Here is a 19,705-nt window from a genome sequence, read left to right as displayed (position 1 = left end):
TTTAATCCAATTGTCGAGGATGTTCTCATTCATTAATAACTCAGGCAACTGTGTTTTGCTACACTCCAAAACGCAACATTTGTTGACTGGAATGCAAGATGGACTTGTGTGTTATCTCTGCTTGAGCAAGAAACCTCACTTTAATGTGACGTCACATAGCTTAATAGTTATTGCGGAGTTTATTTTGAAATACAGCTGTCACCTAGACTTTATTAGTGGGTTTTTTGCCATTGTATAGTATGGTAAAGTAAGTCTAGAGTAAGTAAGTTCACTGCCTCTGTGTTAACTTATTTTTTGCTGTAGGGAATTGCATTATTGATTTTGCTCCTTCTCCCTAAGTCACAAATCACTTATTTCATTCAAATCTTCAAACGGATTGCTCAGACTAATCAGTCCCAAACCACCAATTCAATCATTGATGCTGAGATAAACTCATTGCCCTCACATGCTGAGCCAAACAATTTGCCAGCTTGCACTTGATAGATGATTCCCTGAAATGTTTATAAAGTTGAAAATGTAACATTTTCATTTCCTATATTATAAACTAACACAATATCAAATGGACCTTCTAAGTCCTTAATTCATTTACACTGAGTTCGGTAAGGGTACCCTAGAACAACACTTGGACTCAGGTAGACATTGTCTTCCCAACACTCTGTAAATACTGCACAATAGCCTCAAGTGAAATAAAATGTTAGTCAGGATGCTATGATGAACAGGCATGGAGAACTTTTTCTTTCCAGCATTTTCCTGCCCTTCTCAACAGTAAAGCTGATCTGAATGTCTGCATCTGTGTGCCTGGGCAGGGCAAGTGCTCCCAGTGTCCCAGTCATTCACTGTGGGGATGGGGCTAGCTGTGCTCCCTCCTCTTTTTCTGTGCAGCTGTGTTTCCCTGAAGGAAGGGTTTCATCCCCATATGGAACCAGACAAAATCCCTTTGAGAGAGGGGTGGTAAAGGCACCCTTTGAAGTCAGGTATGAACACAGGGCTTCTATGCAAATATTATGCAAAGGAACCAATTCCCTATTCCTTTGGTACTGATGAAGGTTTTGATCTAGAGGAAACTCATGAAAGAAAACCTTTTGGCATATTCCATCAATGATGTTTTGGTCTTCCATATGGAGATTAGTATTTCTAAAAGTAGGTTCCAAATAGATATAAACATTTTGATTACAGGCAAGACAAAAAATGCATTTTAAACCTATGTTAAGTGATGGCAGAAAAGTGACAACAAAAGAGCCCACATAAAAAATCCACATGCAATGCTAAGTGAGAAGTGATGAATTTCACTAATTAATACCTTAAATTTATCTAGGACATCTTATTACAAGCTCTGAATTCTCTCACTAAGCATTTCTTATGTCTCAAGGCTCAGAGATAATGTCTGATGACCACTGGCATATGAAGATACAGCAGTACTAATGAAGCATTTAGGAGGAAGAATATTGCCGGGATCATTTTAAAACATTAATAACAGTAAACTGCACTGATTTTTATGAATTCATTAGGATTGACAGTATCAGAAATGACCTATTAAAAGGCCACGACTCAGTTCAAGGAACCTTCAATAGTTCCATACTTAATATAAAGAAAGAAGTAAAGTTTAAAACATGAATGATATCTGCTTTTATAAATGCAGGAACCCGATCTAGTTTTATATATTTTCCAAATGGGGAAAACAAATTCATTTCCACTTGAGAACAATCAACGGCAAATCTTATTAAAAAAATTACAGCTGGTTTTGAGTTCTGTAAGCAGAAATGGTTCAAAAATAGGCCAGGGTGACTGATATTCAATTAATGAAATAATATTTCATCCATATATTAAAACCTTGGGGTCTATTGTCTCCTCTGTATATTTGTGAAGCTTTCAGCAGCATTACTTGGACATAAATGATGAACCATATGCCCTTTCCAGCTTATGTCTTAATGACAGTGGTGCTTGCTAGAACGTATAGAGCTGAACTGATTCCCAAGTCTGAGGTCAGAAAAAAGTTTTTCTTCTGGATGTTTGGGCCAAAGTTTTCCTTTCTCCCTTTCTCTTCCCTGCTATAACCCCCCTTTTTTTTTTTCTTCTCTTTCTCCCTCTCCCAGCTTTTACTCCCTATTTTCCTTGGTTTTATTTAGCAGATTCTGATTTGTGTATGCCAGTTTGTTTCACACAGACAATTTTGCACATATAGAAGGGGAATGTGGACACCCTCACACTTCGGTCGTTCCGGTTTTTCTTCTCCTTTTAGTTCAAGTAGGCACTGTATATGTGTATCAAAGGAATTGCACTTTAAAGCCCTCCTCCAAAGGACAAATCTCAGCCTCAGAAAAGCATAAGCAGTTACAGTCTTTGAAATAATAGATTCAGGAACTGAAAGGCTTGTGGCATCATGACTTGGTGAGGTAAATGGCATTATTGGTAGCATGACCCTAGAAAAATGAATTACACTCTATCTCCTGCAATCACTGCTGCTCTTCTGCCCCTACTTCCTTCCTGGGGAAAGTGGTATGTTAACATGTCCTCCTGCCTGGGAGGTACTGCAGTCTGGAATACAACTGGAGAATTGTGGGGGACCTGCTCCCTGCATATGTTCTTATGAAAGACCAGGAGGCTAGCCTGCAAACTGCAGAAGGGACAACAAAAAGCCTTTGTTGAACGTCCCCGTGGAAGACGATGACCAGGAAACCCTATTGTAATACAAGTTCAGTACCCTGAGCACGAAACACAGCCTGCTCCTCTGCCCTGAGCTCAATAAATCTATGCCCTCCCAAATACTGTTGTGGTTTAACCCCAGCCGGCAGCTAAGCCCCATACAGCCACTTGCCCACTCCTCCTGGGAAGCAGGATGGGGGAGAGGATCAGAAGGGTAAAAGTGAGAAAACGCATGGGTTGAGGTAAACACAGTATAATAGGTAAAGCAAAGGCCGTAGGCACAAGCAAAGCAAAGCAAGGAATTAATTCCCTGCTTCCCACCAGCAGGCGGGTGTTCAGCCGTCTCTAGGACAGCAGGGCTCCATCGCACATAACAGTGACTTGGGAAGACAAATGCCATTGCTCTGAACATCCCTCCCCTTCCTTCTTCTTCCCCCAGCTTTCTATGCTGAGCATGACATCATATGGTCTGGAAGATCCCTTGGGTCAGTTGGGTCGGTTCACGGCTTGGGCCCGTCCCAGGGCCTTGTGCACCCCCAGCCCACTCACTGGTGAGGTGAGGTGAGAGGCAGAAAAGGCCTTGGCTCTGCATGAGCTCTGCTCAGCAATAGCTAAGACATCCCTGTGTTATCAACCCTGCTTCCAGCACAAATCCAAAATATGGAACTGTATGAGCTTCTGTGAAGAAAATTAACTTTGTCTCAGCCAAAACGAGCACATGTATTGGGTTCATGTGACAATGTTTTGGTAGTGGGGGGGCTACATGGGTGACTTCTGTGAGAAGCTGCCAGAAGCATCCTCCATGTCCTATAGAGCCAGTGCCAGCTGTCTCCAAGATGAACCCGCCACTGGCCAAGGCTGAGCTCATCAGCGACGGTGGTAGTGCCTCTGGGATAATGTATTTAAGGAGGTGGAAAAGTAACTGCTGGGGCTGTACAACAGCAGCCAAAGAGAGGAGTGAGAACACGTGAGAGGAGCAGCCCTGCAGCCCCCCAGGCCAATGCAACAGGAGGGCAGGAGGGACTCCAGGCGCTGGAGCAGGGATTCCCCCGCAGCCCCTGGTGCAGCCCCTGGCGGGGCCGGCCGTCTCCCCGCCGCCCCCGGGTTTGCAGGTTTGCTGGCCGGGCTGGTGACCCCGTGGGGGACCTATGCTGGAGTAGTCTGTGCCTGAGGGACTGCACCCTGTGGAAAGGATGGACATGCTGGAGCAGTTCACAAAGAACTGTAGCCCATGGGAAGGACTCATACTGCAGAAGTTCATGGAGGACTGTCTGCTGTGGGAGGGACTGTGACCAGGCTGGAGCAGGGGAGGAGTGTGAGGAGTCCTCCCTCTGTCAAGGAAGGAGAAACAAAAACCACATGTGATGAACTGACCCCAACCCGCTTTCCCTGTCCCCCTGTCCTGCTTGGGGGAGGGGGTGGAGAAAATTGGGAGTGAAGTTGAGTCTGGGAAGAAGGGAGGTGTGGGGGGAAGGTGTTTTAAGATTTATTTTTTATGTCTTATTACCCTACTCTGATTTGATTGGTAATAAATTAAATTAATTTCCCTGAGTTGTGTCTGTTTTGCCAGTAATTGGTGAGTGATCTCTCCCTGTCCTTATCTTGACCCATTAGCCTTTTGTTGTATTTTTCCCTCCCCTATCTAGTTGAGGAGAGGAAGTGATAAAGTGGCTTTGGTGGGCACCTGGCGTCCACCCAGGGTTAACCCACCACACATACTATTTCCACTATGTATGAAACACACCTGACTCCTCAGTACCAACAAATATATTTTTGGAATATTTCACTTCTATTTAAAACTTTTACTTGATCCTTCATTCTGACTAAAATTTGCAACATGACGTTTATACCAGAGTTTTAATTAGTTCTATTTTATTTTTGGGACTTATTAAATGAATCTTTTTATACATCACAGTGCTATGGGGCTACTGCAGCTTCTCCCCAGCATGTGATAAAATATGCATCACTAAAGGCTGTAAATTACTTTTTCCACCTACCCTAACAGAATTGCGGCTTGATTTTTTTGCTGCTGATACTCAGAAAGGCAACTCTGTTGACCTCTACTGATTTCAGGAGGAAGAGCTGATTCAGGCAGGGCACACTGTCCTGTTTGCCTCCCCTTACTGCTGTTTCAAAAGCTTTTTTTATTGTCAGTTACATATAAACAATTTATATATGCTTTCATTTCTAGACTCTTGCTGACATTTAAGGATGAATCTTATAAGCAGGAAGAGCTATTTTTTCCTTTTCCAGTCTTTGGACATAATCTTTACTTCTTTTTTACTGAGTGAAATACAAAGTGGTTGAATCAATCCCAAAGACTCCCAAAATTGCCCAAATAATTTTCAAGTTCATGTTCCATTTGCAGTGGTTATATTTACATACATAACCTGTCCAGATACCTCCACCAAAAGACAAAGACAAAGGTTTGAAATGTCTCAATGAAGTCAAGGTTTCTGCATTACTTTGTCTGCACAGTGAAACGGCAGTGCGCGGGCCCTCAGTGACAACACTCATTGCCATCTCACTTAGATAAGCTCATTTGAGATCCCCAGCTTGGCCCCCCGAGTCTGAAGCCAGAGCTTCTTGACATCTGACACAACTCTTTCTTGCTGACCGCGGTAAGGTTTCAACAGGATAAAAGGACAATCACTCTGCCTTTATGTAGTTTTTGACAATGTAATCCTACATGGTTTTCCCCCTTGTAACATCCTATCTTGGTCAGTTTACAAGCTGGACTGCAATCTCTGAACTCGTAGTCACCCACCTTGCTTTTTATTATATGCCAGTCAATGCTTGTGCTCAGTGCAGAATCATTACTTTCCTCATAGATTTTTCTATAATTCTCCTCACTACATTATCCGAGAGCTTTGTAAGTACTGCCTTTATCCTTATAATCTCCATCGGATGAAGTGTTGTTATTTTCCTTGTCTTAGATGGGGAGAGATAGGTCATGGTGAAATCAAAGTGTTCAGAAGAGTGCATTAATTGTAGGTGTCCATTTTAAATGAGGGAGGAGCTGACTTTCTCAAAAGGATTAGCTTTGCTAGAGCATGCTACAAGGTGCACAACACAGATCTCATTGATTTTCTTAGCATTGGAGAGTGCTCAACGCTTCCTTAGTTCCTGGTGGCAGAAATATCTCTGAGTCCTCACCACCTCTGCAAGTTATCCCGTACTGGATGGCAGGTGGTCACTAGGGCACGTGTGGTTGAATTTCTCTAGAGAGTCTTTTGAGAAGGTGAGAGTTAGCCATTTCATGGCAAATGTGGATGATCTTGTTCTTTCTCTCTCTTTGTTCCTCCCTCCACTGAAACAGCATGTCCACTAGGAGATAAATGAGGGGTTTGTCCCTCCTGGCCATATCCACTTAGGAAATGTTAACAGAAATTTCAGTGTATAATTTCGACAAGTGCCCTTGAAAACCTCCTAATCTATTACTACAAGAAGCAAAAAACAGCAGCAAAATTCCATAATTAAAAGACATTTCTACTATCCAGTACTGTGGGGACATACATGAATAAGAAAGCAGCCAATTCTAGAAACTTCTGCAGGGATTTTCTTGCTGAACAAGGCTGATTAAAGCCTCCACTTGAGATTTGATCCCTCTGCAGTATAATAGGTATTGTTATATTGTCTCTGAATGGACAACAGGTTCCTGAGGCTAATACAGTCCTGGTGGAACATAAAACAGGGGAAAGTACTTAGACCCACTTCTTAGGGTTTTCCATGTTGGCATCTTAAACAGTGAAATCACTGGGTCAACTTTTCTACAGCAGAATAAGAGCTATGCAAAAAATGTTATTATTGTCTGTGCTTGCTAAGTGCTGCTGCCTGCCTTCTCCACAATGAGGCAGGAGCTTTGTTTAAACTGTCAAATGCTCAAACACTCTGCTTCTATCCCACAGGAAGAGTATGTGGGAGCCCTTCCTAAACAAAACACCTAAACAAACAAACCCCAAATCCCCCAGAAGTTTCACTACAGCTCTGAAGCACTGAGGTACTCTTAAAACCCCATACTAACATCCTAAGGTTGCACACTGGATTAGCATTTGGATTTGCTTTTGCTCGTAGTGGTATTTGTCTAGTGGCTATAGCAATACATTAAATGATTACAAGGCAGCCCCAAGAAGTTCTCACGATGAATTGCAAAAGATGAATGGAAAATCTGAGAAAGATGGACACTAAAACCAAACAACTAACTCCCAGAAAGAGAAAAATATTTGCATAAATTTGTGGCTCTAAAGAAAGTCTGTGGAACCTGAATTTGCATAATCTAAATGATGAGAAAAGTCAAGGAAACTAAAGAGTGTTTAGACATGTTGGTGCCAGGGCTAGCTCTTAACTTGCACAAATCACTTTGTGAGAAGAAATCCCACGTGCCCTGATCCTGGAGCCAGAAAAAGCACTAAGACAGATTTCCCAGAAGAAAGGGACAAAAGGCTGTAGTCTACTGGGAAAAAAAACCCAAACCAAAACAAAAAAAACCCCAAAACACAAAAACCCAGGAAAAAAAAACCCCAAACTTTGGAGGTCTGTGTAACAGCATCTGGAGTCACTGGACACTGTTCCGTATCAAGGAACGGAAATGCAGACTTTGGTAGCCTCAATCCTTGTTGCATGTTTAGGGATCAACAGGTGAAGACAAGTCTGTTATAGTCAGGCCTCTCATAACTTTATTAGAACTGAAATGCCCAAGAACTGCTGAATCCTCGAGCTGACAACAAAACTTGGACAGAGAGATGGATTTGCACATCTGCCAGGAGCAGGAAGGCAGACAAGATCTGCAACCATGGCAATGTGGGCTTAGATACCCTGACACTCCTCTAGTGGCTCTCTGTCCGCTGCCTTCAGCTGCGTGCCAAAACCTGAACTATAGTTTCCCTAGTATTCTCTGAAAATGATAGATGTGTGAAGGAAGGAAGGAAGGAAGGAGAAATTCCCCCTTGAAGGAGAAATAGACAATGTTTCAGAACTGCAGACATCCTCCTCTCCCATTTGTTTTTCACTCTCTTCAATTTCAGGAGTTGTCCAGATATAAGTATTAAAAAAAAGGCCGAACTGGTGATACTTAGTACAGGGTATCAGAGGCTTAAAAATACAGTTTCGTAGAATCATAGAACAGTTTGTGTTGGAAGGGACCCTCAAAGGTCATCTAGTCCAGCCCCCCTGCAATGAGCAGGGACACCTTCAACTGGATCAGGTTTCTCAAAGCCCCATCCAACCCGGCCTTGAATGTTTCCAGGGATGGTGCATCTACCACCTCTCTGGGCAACCTGTTCCAGTGTTTCACCATTCTCACTGTAAAAAACTTTTTCCCCATATCTAGTCTAAATCTACTCTCTTTTAGTTTAAAACCATTACCCCTGGTCCTATTGCAACAGGCCCCTGCTAAAAAGTTTATCTCCATCTTTCTTACAGACCTCTTCAAGTACTGAAAGGCCACAATAAGGTCTCCCTGCAACCTTCTCCAGGCTGAATAACCCCAACTTTCTCAGCCTTTCTTCATAGGAGAAGTGTTCCAGCCCTAGGATCATTTTGTAGCCCTCCTCTGGACACGCTCCAACAGGTCCATGCCTTTCCTGTGCTGGGGACTCCAGAGCTGGATGCAGTGCTCCAGGTGGGGCCTCACCAGAGTGGAGCAGAGGGGCAGAATCACCTCCCTTGACCTTCTGGCCACGCTGCTTTTGATGCAGCCCAGGATATGGTTGGCTTTCTGGGCTGTGAGTGCACATTGCCAGCTCACGTCCAGCTTTTCACCCACCAGTACTCCAAGTCCTTCTTGGCAGGGCTGCTCTCAATCCCTTCATTGCTCAGCCTGGATTGATACCAGGGGTTGCCCTGGCCCAGGTGCAGGACCTTGCACTTGGACTTGTCAAACCTCATGAGGTTCACATGCGCTCAATCATTGAGCTTGTTCAGGTCCCTCTGGAGGGCATCCTGTCCCTCAGGCATGTCAGATGCACGACTCAGGGTCCTTGGGCCTCTGGGTCTTCTCTATTCCCTTTAAAAATAATTTAATAGTATTACAATTCAAACATTTAAAAGAGTATATTCTGTCAAGTTTAATCTTTCTGTGAAGCATGTAAATGCCTAAAACACCTCACAAATAAACAGTTTGTGTTTTCAAGGTCTACTCTCTGTCGAAATATATGAACAGACAGCATAATTCAGCAAACAACATGCTGAGTCTGTTTTTAAGATTTAGAGCCTATCCAAGGAATGCTGATACTATCTTTAAACAGAATCTTCGTTTCTGTCAGTATTTCATGTATGGGGTCATGATACAAAATATGTACTGAGGCTCTTTGCCAAGGCTGGTAAACCTATTGTTTATCAGCATAGTTCTTATTTTGCTGCAGAAAAGCTGACTCAGTGATTTCACTGTTTAAGACACCAGCATGGGAAACCCTAAGATGTGGGTCTAAATACTTTTCCCTGCTTGTGTTTTATGCTCCACCAGAGCTATGCAGAGCCTATGTTTATTTTCTTTGGTTCGCAGTTACTTGTGTCACATACTAAGTAGTGACAGGAGAGGACTCCATGTTTGCAAAAATAAAACCAACCACTCCCAAGTTGTCTATTAAGAGAGCAATTTACAGAGACAGTGGCATGGCAGCTCCCATTCAAAGCTGTGTACCACCTTCCTTCCTGGTCCCATTCACACTCTGAATGCCTGTCACCTGAGTGCCCCTCTTTTCACTGCTCCCAGCAATGTCTACATTTCCCCTTTAATGAATCTTATGGCTACTTATTCTATGATGTTTGATACCTTACTTGTTCCCTGCTCAGTAATGAGACCCTGGAAGAAGGCACACACCAGGCATCTCTACAGTCTTAATGCAAACAGGGATACCTAACTGTGTCTTATGTGAAAAGTGGCAGGCCACAATTCATATTAACTGATGACAGCATGTTTCTAAGGAAAAGTCTGCACTCTGTGAAGGAAAGAAACTCATCTGGCAAACGAGCTATTCCTTCTTCTACAACTAAGTTTAGCCAGATTATAGGACTTCCTTCTATCTACACATGGAGGAAGCTTTCTTTAAAAGGCCATATAAGAAAAACTGTTTTTAATCAGGTGGAACTGGGTTAGTGGAAAATCTCTTTCCCAGTGGTGATTAGTTTACCATCACACCAAAGCAATCTGTACCACATAGAGCAAATTTGAAAGCTGGAAGACACACCTGTTGACATTTGCCCAAAGGAATTTGAGCTGCCTGTGCTTCCAGAGAGATGCTGAGAAGGGTTTCTTCACAAACAAAACCAAGTAATTACCAAACATCATTTTGCAGTCTGAGATGGGAATGCATTTATACTGGTAATCTCTTGATAGGCCTGATCAGAGTGAAAACAGTGGTTTTACTTCATTGCCACTGTTTTTAAAGTTTTATTGAATTCTTTTTCACCAGAAAATTTGTCTTTTTTTTAACAAGCCTGGTAACTACACAATAGATTCAATGTAACTCAGCAAATTTTCAGGACAAGGGCCAAAGTTACAAAAGCATGGAACCTTCAAGTACTTTTAATCAGTTTTTTAATAGGGAAAAAGTAATGTACCACTTACCAATACAATAAAACCCTTACTATTTTTATAATCAAGTCTTTGTGTAAAGAAAATAATAGACTGAGGGTAGATTGTTTCTCAAATGAAGGTGGTTTCCAATCCTAAATGCTTTAAGAAAAAAGGTTAACAAGACAGTTAGAGTAAGGAAAGGTTACAGGGTCACAACAGCCATACGTTTGAAAGCAGAGAGTAAAATCAAGTTGAAACTACATTGTTTTAGCATATATTAAAGACAGCTTGCCTTGTCTTTTTTACACCTTTACAATTTGTTAATTGACCTGTGCTAGTAATACATCATTTATTCTGTGCAAGACAAGGCCACAGGTACATACAATTTGTAGGCATAATAAATAATTTGCACTTCCACAGTATCTTCAATCAGAGGATTTCCAAGCACCTTATAAGCAACTAACATCTTTATTTCACAATGCCACTCTAAACAAAGCTATTACTTTTCCTCATTTGACAGGTGGAGAAATGAGATGGCTTGGATAAAGCTCACCTCTTTGCATGGGCCACCACCCTCCACTTGCACCCTTTGTGTGGGCCCACTGAACAGTAGCCAGCTGCATCCTCCTGCCCCAAGGTTAATCAGCGCTTGGGGTTTGGATGTAGTTCTCATATAACCCAGTCCAATGCTCACATCTCCATCATGCTCTTTTTACCAGGTGGCAAACTTCAGGCTACAGAGATCTGTTGGATAGGGCCTGACTGGTACATGCACAGAATGCAACCAGGTAAGTGTCATAGTTATCAAGTGTCACCTAGGTGACTATAATTATGTGACTTAGTCAAGACACGTGGCAGAAGCTAAAATTTTGGCTCTCAATTTGAAGATTGTTTCAGAATAGTGCATGTGGTTCAGTGAGCGATCATAAATTACATCCAAGTACATCTGAATACTAGGCAGCTTCAAATTTGCTCTTTGGGAACTGAAACCTTTGAGAAAATATTTACTTTGCAAATACAGTTCATTTACAATGTCAAACAAGGTGACTCTTTAACATCATGGCAAACACTAGAAATTCCAGTATAATCACAGCACCTCATTAAACATGAAAAATAACCTTCACATGCAGTCATGTTTTGGGGTTGCCAGCAGTAGTAAAGGAAATGTTACAGTATCTGATGAGCTCAGTGACTAGCCCTGGGGATGCAGGGATGTAAAATGTCGAGGAGCATCAGGCCTTGTGAAGGGTTGTGAAGAAAGCCATGAAGCTGGGAAAGATAGATAGCAAGATGCAAAAGAGACAAATAATTTACTGAGAAGCACTGACCCAGGGGAGCCCTTATACCATTCCTGAATGCAAAGAACTGACGTACTTGTTTACAGACCATGGCTTTGTTTTGATGGCTTTACAATGATGTTGACAGTATGGGAATTATTTCCATGTTATTGATATTTAGTAAGAGAAATATTTATATCTATATAAATATATGTATAATAGATGTATAAATATAAATGTAATCTTTTCAGACCTTACAAAATCCAGAAAGTAGCACAGAAAAAAATTAAGACATCAGAAGAAGCTTCAATTTGCAGTATTTAAAGGTGAAAATTTTTCCATTTCAGAAATTTAAAAAGTACATTTAAGTAGTGTGAATGACACAACATTCTACCAGGATCAAGGTATGTCCTGCATCATCAGCCTAAAGAGAAATATTCTGATATGACTGTCCTTTTCCCAAAGATTCACTGGTCCCCCATGGCAATCCTGTCCCCACAGGAACAAAATATCCAATCCAAGTCTCCAGAAACACTGCAGAGTGTGCCACAATGAATAAGGAAAGAAGACAATTTTGCCCACAAATGGACAGAAAAAGATAGTCTTGTAAAATGTATATATAGGTTGCACCCGTGAGTTATTATTCAGAGCCTGTCTGAGCCTGCAAAACATGTCCATCCTCCCCCACAAAAATGTAACCTATTCTAGTCCACAAGGCAAAGATCCAGCCTACAGATTTGGATAAGTAGCCAGGAAGATTACTTTGGGTTAACTGCAAATGTAACTGGTTTCTGGTTAAAGAGCTTATGTGCATTCATTTGTACATGTTTGCATATAAGTAATTTATTGGCCTATTCCCTGGCTCTTCAGCCATCTGTAAGAAAAATGCAGTAACAGAAATAGCCTACTGTGTATTTGCTTACGTTTTCAACCCCTGTTTTGGCAGGGCAGCCACGCTTTCAAGAAACATGGAGATTGTCACTTGCTTTTCTAGAACTCTGTCATGCAGAGAAAATCAAAGGGAATCTTCTGCAGCACAAAAGTCCAAGTGCACAAGATAAAGTCTATCATCATTAAAGGGTTCATGCTGCATTAAATATTAATCAGCTATTGTACTGTCTATATAAAATAGCAGATAAAATGTATTTCCTGGTAAAAAGGAAACAAATTTCGAGCTCAGACTATATATAGACTGTATCTGTAGATGTTTTCTTCCATGAAAGCTTCCTGGTTAATGGTTTCATTTACAGTTAGGCATATTTCAAGCCATGCAACATCATATGACACTTTCTCCTCATTGTTCTTCATACTGCTTTGAACTTTGTTTTAGAGGAGGTTATTCAGACACCAGAGCTGTCTACACACCATACATTGATCACCGTTTTCTGCATAGCCATGAAAATCACTTTTGTGAGGTATGTTATTTAGCTGCATATTTATTTTTTAAGTCCTTAATAAAAATGTTGCATTTAGAAAGAAGAGGTTAGCAGCATTTTTTTCTAAACCTGTTAAAATACTGTCCTATAAGCCTGTTTTGCTTTTCATATTGCTTCTTCTCTCCTTTGTTTTGTATTTTATTGCTAAATTTCTTTTTTTTTGTTTGTTGGGAAACTCCATTAAACGTGCTTTTTACCTTTTTATCTTATGAAAACGAACTTTCTAGTTCACCCAAGGTGGTAAAGAATATATCAGAGTTTACCAGGCTGTAAAATTTTAAAAACTTTAAAATACTCATTGTGGAACTTTAGGCTATGTTAGTGCAGAGCTACCAAAGAAAAAAAGATTTAGGTTTTTTAACGGTAAATACCAGAAATAATCTTACACTTCAGTTGTCTGAGATCTTTATTAGCAAACAATATTGTACTGTATGGTTACATCTAACAGCACAAGATTTCTTAACTTCTTTGCATCCTCTGAGCAAAAGAAATGAAGAGGAAACCAAAAGGGCAGCATTTCTAATGTGAATCACTAAGCTGGCAAAGTGGGAGAGAGCAGTTTGAGAAAAAGCACGGGAGAGCATGGGTAGCTTTTACTTCTAGGGTAAGTGGGAATAACACTTCATGCTCGGAGGAATCTACCATAGAAATCATCTCCCAAGTGCTGAAGTAAACAGAAGTTACACATGGACAACAAAGAATCAGGATCTAGCCTGTACCCTTGATCAGTCATATTAGCAGATCCACAAGTATTGTACACATGCATATGTTTTTAATGGGCTATTTCCTGATATTAAGGGCAGGTGTGATCAGATGTAGGTGAAATGATTTTAGCATTGCTCTACGTGTCCTGTGTGTATTCACAGCATTTGGCCACAAATGCCTAGAAAAATTGTGATACAGTGTTTACGGTATGTAGCATAAAGCTCTAAAATTTCCTAGAATAATCAGAATAAGTAACTCTGTATTAACTGGTGATTGTTCTGATTTGCTTTTCAGTCACTCAGGACTTGAGTGGAATGTGCTGAAGGACTGTACATTTTCTAATTAAAAACCCCATTAGATCATTACCGCTTATTTTCATTAAAACGTGAAATTAATCTTGCAGCAAACTGCCTAGGGACATCAAGTGATCCACTGGATGCTTGCCTTTTCCATTCAGTCAGTATTCTGGATGATACAGAATATTTTCTAGGAAGAGACCAGCACCTGCCATGTCTGCTGGACTTGCTGGGACCTGATAGACTGACGACTTGGCTTGGAGATACTCACCACCTTGCGGGATTCTGCTGTACATACCAAATAAAAAAACGCACTCTTTCTGCAACAGAGTTTCCTGATCTGCTTCCCATTTAAAGTACATAGTAATTAAGCAAATGTGGGTAGATTTCCACCTTTGAATGGGAACCTGAGCAAATATTAAGGCAGAATTTGGGTCTGGATTTAAATATAATATATGCAAATGTTATCTATTCCACAGTACACTGGAGCCGTTCATGTCCTGCTCACCTTATTCATGTTGAAGAGTAACAGCACGAAGTGGAACAAGCAGCAGTTTTTGCCCCAGTGGTCTCATAGTCACAGTTAAGAAAGTGATGAATCAAACTAAACCCGTGGATTAGGAGCTCTGTCACTGTAGGTTTCCCTCTTCCCTATAGATCTGAATCAGGGACTTTGTTTAAACAACTCCTTCTCCCCCAGAAAGATTAAGGATCTCTCCCTCTCCTTGGTCTACAGCAGAAAATATTTTCTGGCACTCATAATAATACTTCTAAAGAGCCTGTTTCTGGGGTCATGTCACATCTATCTGATTTAAACACTGCTGTTCCCAATGGAGCACCTAGGGGAAGACATAACAAAGGTCTAGCTTTGTGCTTAGGGTGACTTTTTGGTTTCAGGTTCAGCCAATAGGGATTGAACTTCCTTGTCACCTCCAAGCTTTACAGTCTAAAGCACACAGTTCTCTGGCCACTCCACCTAGACAAGGTTTTAAAGAACAAAGTTTAAACTCTAACAGGTGCCATTTGATGTACGTGCTTGTGAAATGGTACTGCCTGCTGTCTGGGGATTGACACGGGGAATTTCTTCACATATGAATAGATTTCCCAGTCACGCATCAACTTTGTCAGAGTCTTAGGAGAAAAAGAGGAGGAGAAACATTTGCTAAAATATTTGCAATACATCCCCTGATCAGATGGCAACAGCTGCTTGCAATCAAAATCTATCTCTCTCTATTGGGTGTTCACGTTGTGAACACAAAAATGGATTCTACTTATAACAAAATTAAGACAATTTCTTCTGCAAATAAGAGCCACAGGGAAACTGACCCCTTCAATTGCACCATGAGTGGGGTGAGATGGTCACCATTCCTCGTTGTATTAGAAATAATGAGTTTGCTCCTCCTAGACCATGAACCTTCCACTGTTATTACAGGATGCACTTGAGTCTCGGGATACAAAGAAGCCTTGTTCCTCCACACCAGCTCCTACATTTCTCAGGTCTCCCTCTTGCTCCTTGGCAGACAATATCGCTGGATTAACCATGGCACTTTCCATGCAACTCATGTGCCTCTGTCTGGCAATAACACACAAAAGGAAACTGTTTCAGAAGAAATGCTGATCTTGGATAGGGCTCAAAGACTGGGTCTCTTTTTTCCTTTTCCCATGTGTACCTTTGAATCTGAAGGAAATGTGCAACTTCCCCTTGCACCACAAATGCAGAAGGCAGGAGATACCTATGGATGGTACTGTTTGCACTAGGTTCTTAGGGGAATGTTTTCCCTCTGCACATGAAAACTGGGTATTTAAAGGAACACTTATATCAGACTGCTAGGGATACTTTTACATTTGGCAAGTGAGAGATGAATGTAATACAAAGGCAAAACATTTACTCTCTGGTTCATAGCCAGCTTCATCATGGTGGGACTGATTCTCTGGACAACTGAATTTCTGAATGTAAGTCCTAGAGAAAGGTCTTTAGCAGCAGTCAACAGCAAGACAAGAAAGAGACAATAAACAGGAGTTGAAGAAGACACAGGCACATGCATATTTTATGTAAGAGTTGGAATTTGTTTTAGAAATGTTCATATAATTAACACAATCAAGCACAGAGCTTGTGCTATTGTGTTGTTTGTAACACTGCAAAAATCTGTTCTATTTAAAAACAGAATTATGCTGTGTTTCTGTCTTATAAAGATATACCAACCATGAAGAATTTGGCAAAACATGTATGAACACTTCTGAGGCTGCTGTTAGAGAAAACCAGAGTGGCACATTTTGCCAAGATGCAAGAGAGAAAAGTGAATAAGCAAAGTGAATGGCAAATTTTTATGTTTGCAGTGACTATTCATAAGTACCTGTGATTGTTTGCTCAAGTGCTGAAGAAAACCAGTTTACCTTTAAAAATCTGAGAAATGTCTTGAGTCAAATAAGCTCTTGGGGAGGAAAGGCTAATTTTCAACTGTGCTTAACTTATTCATCAACATTAAGCTTCCATAATAAGTGAGTCCAGCCAGGCAGAAAGTTAAAATAAACACATCTCATTGTTATTATTTCAATTTCCAGGTCCAAAGGAGAAATACAAGACATGCTACTTTTGACGTTTTTGAAATATGACTGAAAACTGCTATAGCCACACAGCATGTACTTTGCAGTTTCACTGCACCAGTTCAAAACAGCCTAGGACAACAGATTTCTGAACAAAGTCTAATATTCATTCCCCTTCAGTGTTTATGTTCTTACCTCCACTGGCAACTGGAGGCAAACTTATGTATGGTAAAGCAAGTGTCCTCCATTTGCTAGTACAGTGAGGATCCCCTTCTCATTACAAAAGGAGGCAAAACTCACATTATTGATGTATTGCACCTTATATGGCTATAGAACCCAAAAGCCCCATACCAAATTGGAGTTCTGCTAGGGAAAGCCAAAATTACACTTACTATATTCCATGGTCCAAGGAGCTCACTTGTGCAGTAGGAACTTTTATGAACCGGCCTAGATGTTTTGCATCTGCAGCAGGAGAACATTCCATTTGTAGTTTTATGTGCCCTACCATTTCCTGGATCATTGGTTTAGGATTTCTGGACACGCAGACTCCCATTTGAAACACCATCATGATAGTAAATAGTGAAACACAAATCTTTCTGAAAAGTAAGGATTCTTATTTTACTGAAAGTGAACGGGAAATTCTTACTAGAAAAGCTGCTACTTCTGTTGTGACCATACACTGAAAATGCTCTAAACCTGCAAACGGCTACCAAATGTTGGATTAAGTAGATTACGTCCACATTGCATGCACATCAAAGAAGTGTCCAGCTAAGCATATAGCTATATTGCACATACATGTGCATGTTTAGGAAAACCTTTGGACCTGTCACTTTTTGAATGTCAGATGGAGAAGTCTAAAATAGAGCAGCAAGTGTTTCTAGAAGATAGAAGTGTGTTGTATCAATTCTGCAGCAAAGATGGATTTACAGTCTCTGGTGGAAATTGCATTTCACTTTCCTTTTCAAAAGGAAAGATGCTGATTAGTAAGTAGGACTTTCAGAGAGAAGTGAGTAAAAATAGGGCAGAAAGCAGTACCTTAGTGAGGAAGAGACAGTCCAGGAAAGAGGAAAGGGAAAGGTCTCTTGAATGTAAACCTTCTGATAAGGTTTCTTTGTGCTCCTGTGCATCCTGCTCTTCACAGATAGCAGCCATCTTCTTGGAACTAGGACTATCAATTTATTGGATATATGGACAGTGCACACCATGGAGAGGGCCTCAGTCCCCAGATAAAGTACTAAAGTGCAGAATTAGCTGCATGGGAAGAACAGTTGTAATAGTACTTTTATTATCTGCACTACTACCTCTACCTCTTCAGAAAACTGTCTGACTTAAAATCCAGTAGTGAAAGGATAAGACAATGTTCTTTTTAAATTAAATCATAGCACAGAAATTTCACCACCACTATATCAGGTCTTTTAGGCCTCCTCAGAAGATAAGACTTTTTATTTCCCCTCGAATTATTCTGTTGATGGATTTTGCTTTAATGCAGAATGTATCAAAATAACAATTGCCCAGTATTTGGCAGGTGCAAACCAATTTGTTCAGCTTGGAACGCTTGATGACTTTTTGTGATGGCTGTGATATTACATTTGTTTGACTAGTGCCCTGAACATACAGTAAGAGAGATGCCAAAAGGCAAATTCATGACGAAAGAACTGATCTGAAAAGAAAATCATCAGAGGGTTGTTTTTATTGGTATTCTTTACTGATCGAGCACTTAGGAAGACTCTGTAACATGAAAGCTATCCAGACTTGTACAGAAGATTTGCAATATACTGTGTGTCTCTGCTCCTCTCTACAAGATTTTTTACAAAGCTGTAACATAAAAAGTTTTTCTTTTAAAATTTAATTATTTTTAAAGTATTTTAAAAGCATATTTTTTTAAACTAGTTGTTTCTTTGTGAAATTTTTACACTTTTATAAGGTGAGCTTCATACCTCCGTAGGTATTTATCAAGTTATTTTTATTTTCAGAGAACTTCCTTACTTCTCACTTCACATAGCGTTCCAAGACAGAATTTATGAGAATGGTATATATGTCAAGAAGCAATAAAATACTGTAAAAAAACCTTTGAGAATTCTTGGCCAGCTAGAGTAAACAGGTGTAAATTTAAATCAGTGACACATGCCAATTTACACATATGAGTCTTTTTGTTCTCAGCTGAAGGTCTGTCATTCTATTTCTCAAAGTGACTTTACACAAATTTTCCTAATATTGTGTTTAAGTTTTCAGACACATTCACTTGTGTGTTGTTTCAGTACTACAGTATTTTTTCTGCAGTCTGATTTTGATATCCTAGTATCCTATCTTCCGTTAAGATTTAAATCCATTTTTGATATTCTGCACTGAGAGTTTAATGCCTCACAGCTTCCAACGCATCCCTCTTTCCTCTACGCACAAAGAGTCAAAGTTTGCTTCTTGTAACAATTGCCTAAATGCATTCACTGGCATGGCAGCAGGTCCTGATAACAGATGTGGCAACAGCTGGAGGAATATTTTTTTTCTTATTTGAAATTGATGCTTAAGTCTATGTTCAGCCAAATAAATCTCTGGCATTGCAAACGTGCAAATTCCTGAGGATGCCTTTGACTTCACTGAAGACATATTTTTGTTTCTCTAATGATGCCTATTTTCTCTAAGGATTGATAGGCATCAGAGCCTACCCACCTAGCACAAAGCACACAATTTTAAGAACTTTATAAAAAAAGAAGTTACATGTTTACGTATGGAATACCTTCACTTTAGGGGTTACAGCCCTATAGTGAATTGGCTACCTGAGCCTTTCTTTAGAAAAAGTCAAATTGTCTACCTTTTCAATGACTCCAGGTATTTCTTAGGAAAGGTGAGAGCACATGAATGCACACAAATCTCTGAAAAACCGGAGTTGCCCTTGTTTGCGGGATGGTTGGGAACTTGATGCTGTCTCAGGACTTCTCTGAAGCAACCTTAAGTTTTCTCAAGGTTGAAACACCTCCAGGATATGTAGCAGAGTGTGAGGGGTCCAGGATCTAGGCAATGGAGAGCAAGAATTTAGTATACATTTTTGATTTCTCCTTTTTTCTTCATTAAAAAAAATAAGCTTCTTATAAACCTGCAGTGCCTAATCTTTTAATGAAAGTTCAAACTGAGTAAAAAGTATTCAGAAAATCCTCACTTAAGACTGTATAAAACTTACTCCTAGCTGTTTCTGTGGATGTCATCCCCATTCCAACTTGTTCTTTCAGCCATGTCCTCAAACTTCTGGTTAACTTTATGTCGTGGTATTCTAGTTTCAGCTACTAATCACCA

This window comes from Egretta garzetta, unplaced genomic scaffold (assembly GCF_000687185.1).
Source record: "Egretta garzetta isolate BGI_Z169 unplaced genomic scaffold, ASM68718v1 scaffold272, whole genome shotgun sequence".
NCBI classification, from domain to species: Eukaryota; Metazoa; Chordata; class Aves; order Pelecaniformes; family Ardeidae; genus Egretta; species Egretta garzetta.
Note: the sequence above shows the minus strand (reverse complement) of the source record.